The 4,933-nt window shown below is 48.8% G+C and overlaps 1 non-coding gene across 1 annotated transcript; it reads right to left on the reverse strand.

Moving 5' to 3' along the window:
• Window positions 1-681: 681 nt before the first annotated feature.
• On the reverse strand, window positions 682-785 carry LOC131913893 (U6 spliceosomal RNA). The gene has a single exon (XR_009379972.1). It is a non-coding gene; the product is annotated as a U6 spliceosomal RNA (small nuclear RNA).
• Between the last annotated feature and the right edge of the window lie 4,148 nt (window positions 786-4,933).

The following is a 4,933-nucleotide window of genomic DNA, read 5'->3' on the forward strand; positions in this document are numbered from 1 at the left end:
GTCTACAAAGCGAGTTCCAGGACAGCCAGAGTTACACAGAGAAACACTGGGTTGAAAAAAACAAAAAAGAAAAGAGCTGGGCCTAGTATTCATGCCTGCTACCCCAGTATTTGGGAGGCTGAGAGAAGAGCACTGCTCCAAGGCCAGCCTAGACTACAGAGGAGTTCCAGGCCAGCCTGGGTTAGAGTTGAGACCCTGTCTTGAAAGAACAAGCTAAGAAAACTATTCGAGATGGCTCAGTGGGTAAGAGCACTGCTTGTTCTTCAAGAGGTCCTGAGTTCAATTCCCAGCAACCACAGGGTGGCTCACAACCATCTGCGATGAGATCTGGCGCCCTCTTCTGGTCTGCAGGTGTACATGCAGACAGAACACTGAACGTAATAAATAAATAAATAATAAAATAATTAAAAAAAAAACTATGCAAGAAGTAGGTGTTCACTGGAAAGCATCTCTGGGGAAGGGGCAAACAGAGACAAAGAGTGGACCAAGCTGGACATGGTACTGCGTGCCTGTAATCCCAGCACTTGGAAATTGGAGTCAGGAGGATCCGAATATGGAATATAGCCAGGGTAGCCAAGGCGATCTTATACCATAAGGCCCAAACAGACACCAAAAGCATACTGGTCAGTCTTTGTGTTCAAAACAGAACATCCTCTCTCTCTCTTTCTCTTTTTATTCTTCAAAAATACAGAACATTTCATGAATTTACCTGTCACCCGTGCACAGGGACCATGATGATCCTCTCTGTATTGTTCCAGTTTTAGTATGTGGCCGCCTAAGCGAGCACAGAACGTCCTCTCTCTGCTGGCTAGCTTTCGGAAAGTGCCTGCAGGCTTCTGGGACAGAGACAACATCAGTGGGCCTGGTGCTGCATGCGTGCCCTGCATGCTACAATCCCAACATGCCAGGCAAGCTCTGCCTACGGGTGCACGAGCAGGGTAAACAGCAGCTTCCTGTGGAAAGCCCATGCCACCAGGAGGCCACAGGTCCCGGCATGGAGCCTGCTCTTGTTATTCTGCTAAGTGGTCAGGCTGTCAAATTGCCCTCTGCAGGTGTATGTTGATGCACAGACCTGATCTCAGCCTTGGTCAGAGAGCCTCGCTTCTGCAGTGGGCAGTCAGTGCAGAGATAAGAACTAGTGGGAGTACCAGAAGTAAGTGCCGGGAATAGGAGACTGAGTGAGTGCTCAGCACCACATGGGTCATCTTTCTTAAGCCATCCCTCCAACCTGGGCTCAGGAGGATGAGGAGCAGTGTGGTGAAATGCTGTCTCCTGGGTGTGACAAGGCTAAAGGTCATGAAGTCAAAGCATGGCAGCCTACACAAGAGCATGCCACCCAAAACACTGGTGTAGATGATGTGGGGTGTGTGGTGTGTGTGTGTGTGTGTACACACACGTGTGCATGCTTGCTTTCCAGACCCCATTCCTTACTATATGCAGGGTTATATATTAAAAAAAAAAAAAAAAAAAAAAAAAAAAAAAAGCCAAGTGTGGTGGCGCACGCTTCTAGTCCCTACACTTGGGAGGCAAAGGCAGGCAGATCTCTTGAGTCTGATCTGTGGAGTGAGTTCCAGGACAGCCAGGCTACACAAGGAAATCCTATCTCAAACCCCATCCCACCCACACCTGCAAAAAAAAGTACATACTGCTCTCGCAGAGGACTTGAATTCAATTGCCAGCACCACATCAAGCATCTCCCAATCTCCTGTAACTTTAAGGAATCCAACACCCTGTTCTGGATTCTGTGGGCACCTGTTCTCACACGGGCCCAACCCCACATGCACACACAGACACACTATACACATAATTAAAAAGAAACTAAATCTGAAGGAGAAGAAATGAAGTTGGAGGGAGGGGAACATGTCTCAGGGACGTGGAGGGAGGGAGAGGGAGGTGAATAGGACCCTGTTTCACTGTACATACCGATGGAATTCTCAAGAACAGAGAAATTGGTTTTGTTTTTGTTTTTTTGAGACACGGTTTCTTTGTGTGTAGCCTTGACTGTCTGGATCTCGCTCTGTAGACCAGGCTGGCCTCGAACTTGTAAAGATCCACCCGCCTCTGCCTCTTGAATGCTGGGATTAAAGGCATGTGCCACCACCCTGGCTAAGAAAAACAATTTTTTTTTTTTAGATTATACAAAGAAATTTATTTGTTTGTTTTTCTTTCTTTTTTTATTATTATTTTAAGAAATCTTTTTTTTAGCCGGGCGGTGGTGGCGCACGCCTTTAATCCCAGCACTCGGGAGGCAGAGCCAGGCGGATCTCTGTGAGTTCGAGGCCAGCCTGGGCTACCAAGTGAGTTCCAGGAAAAGCGCAAAGCTACACAGAGAAACCCTGTCTCGAAAAACCAAAAAAAAAAAAAAGAAAAAGAAATCTTTTTTTAAAGATTTATTTATTTATTATGTATATTATGTATACAGCATGCATGACTACAGGCCAGAAGAGGGCGCCAGATCTCATCACAGATGGTTGTGAGCTATCATGTGGTTGCTGGGAATTGAACTCAGGACCTCTGGAAGAGCAGCCAGTGCTCTTAACCGCTGAGCCATCTCTCCAGCCCCTTTTTTTTTTTCAAGACAGGGTTTCTCCGTATAGTTTTGGTGCCTGTCCAGACTGGCCTTGAACTCACAGAGATCTGCCTGGCTCTGCTTCCCAAGAGTGCTGGGATTAAAGGCGTGCGCCACCACTGCCCAACAAAGAAATTTATTAACAGAAAACAATTTGATAAGTCCTGTTCACAGACGGCGACCACGAGGACCCCCTTCCTTCAGGTGCTGTCAGAGGGGATGGGGGCGACGTCGGAGTTTGCTATGCAGGGCAGTGACGCCCAGCTCCTTACACCTCTGGGCCACGTCCTGGGCAGCCACCATGGCTGCATGTGGAGAGGACTCAGCTCTGTCAGCCTTCACCTTCATCCCACCAGTCACCCGGCGATGGTTTCCTTCCCAGAAAGATCCGTACCATGGACAAAGGCGACACTGAAGGATGCGAAGATGTGGCAGACACCAAATACATTCTCTCCTTCCGCCACTCGAGGCCTGATGACTTGTTCTTCCTTCTTTCCCTCCCCTGCGAGCTGCCGTTTCTGAACCATCATCTCCAGACTCGTCTACCGGAAAGAGAAAAATGATTTTTAAAAATCCAGAGCATAGGCTGGGCGGCGGTGGCACACGCCTTTGATCCCAGTACTCGGGAGGCAGAGGCAGGTGGATCTCCGTGAGTTCAAGGCCAGCCTGGTCTGCAGAGTGAGATCCAGGACAGGCACCAAAACTACACAGAGAAACCCTGTCTCGAAAAACAAAACAAACAAAACCCAGAGCATACTGGCCTAATAATAAGGAGTTTCAGAGACGGCCCGACAGTGAAGCGCACTGGCTGCTCTTGCTGAGGACCCAGGGTCAGTCCCAATGGTGAGTCACAACTGTATGCAACTCCAGTTGTAGGAGATCCCACATCTGCTTCTGGCCTTTTTGGGCACGGGCACCAGGCACACAGATGGTGAACCTACATACATACAGGGAAACACATAAAATAAAAATAAATGAATCTTAACAACAAAACAGCATCCTCTCAGGGTTTAGCTCGGTGACCACGCTGAGTGCTGGAGCTTAGCATGTACCATCAAAGCCCTGGGTTTGACCCCAGCACCAAAACAATACTTTAGTGACAGACATGGATGTAGCCTTTACTCTGCCCGGGGCAGCTGTGAGGGTTTTGTACACATTATGTCATTCTGTCCTTGCTGTAGTCCAGTCTGATGGGGACTGTTAGTGTATTTATAGACAGGCACACAGGGTCCTAAAGCCAGCTGTGGTGGCCTGCGTGTGCCCGCACCTCGGAGGCTCTTCATCACTTCATCACGAGCTCAGGAGTTTGAGAACACCCTGAAGGCCGGGCGGTGGTGGCGCACGCCTTTAATCCCAGCACTCGGGAGGCAGAGGCAGGTGGATCTCTGTGAGTTTGAGGCCAGCCTGGTCTCCAAAGCGAGTTCCAGGAAAGGCGCAAAGCTACACAGAGAAACCCTGTCTCGAAAAACCAAAAAAAAAAAAAAAGAGAACACCCTGAAAAACTTGAGACTCTGCTTTAGGAGAAAGAAAAAGGAAGAAAAGACAAATAAACCCAGTAGATTTCCCTCAAATCTTACAACCACAAAGGGAACCAGTTTGCCCCCCAGGCCGCCTCGGTTTTCTTTTTCTTAAGATTTGCTTCCTTTTGTTTTATGTGAGTGGGTGTTTTGTCTGCATGTACGATGTCTATGCCTGGTGCCCGTGGAAGCCAGGGGAGGATGACAGAACCCCTGGGACTGAAGTAACAAGAGAGCTGTCATGTGGATGCTGGGAATCAAACCCGGGTCCTCTGGAAGAGCAGCCGGTTCCCTTAGATGGAACCAGCTCCTCAGCCCCTCTCCTGGCATTTCTAGTCCGGCACTGTTACCTGTGTTTGTCTCGGGCCTCAGATTTGCTGTGTAGAGAAGAATCACCCCAAACTCCCGAGGCCCTTGCCTTTACCTGCTCAGCACAGGGGTTCCAGGTGTGGGCCATTTGTCAGCATGTTGCCCAATCTTGTGTACAAGGAAACCTTTTGAGAAATTCTGATAAATTTACTCAGAAGCTTCTTTCTTGCCCAGAGTGTCTGTAATCCCAGCACCGACTGGGGCAGGAGGATTGAGAGTCCCAACCTGCCTGGGCTACGCAGTGAGGTTAATCTGGCTGGGTATTGAATTAAAGAACATGTTAAACTGAGTTATCCTGTGAGATGTTATCCTTAAAGGAAGTGCAGAACCCAGGAAGGAATCTGAAACTCTGTCTCTGGTGTGTGGCCATGACAACCATTTCCGGAAAGTCTGGCCCCTCTCAGATTCATGGTTTACTCATCTCTGGCCTTCCACAGGCAGTGTTCCATTCACAACTGTCACACGCCTGGCTGGTCTT

The sequence above is a fragment of the Peromyscus eremicus genome, chromosome 6 (genome assembly GCF_949786415.1).
Source record: "Peromyscus eremicus chromosome 6, PerEre_H2_v1, whole genome shotgun sequence".
NCBI lineage: Eukaryota > Metazoa > Chordata > Mammalia > Rodentia > Cricetidae > Peromyscus > Peromyscus eremicus.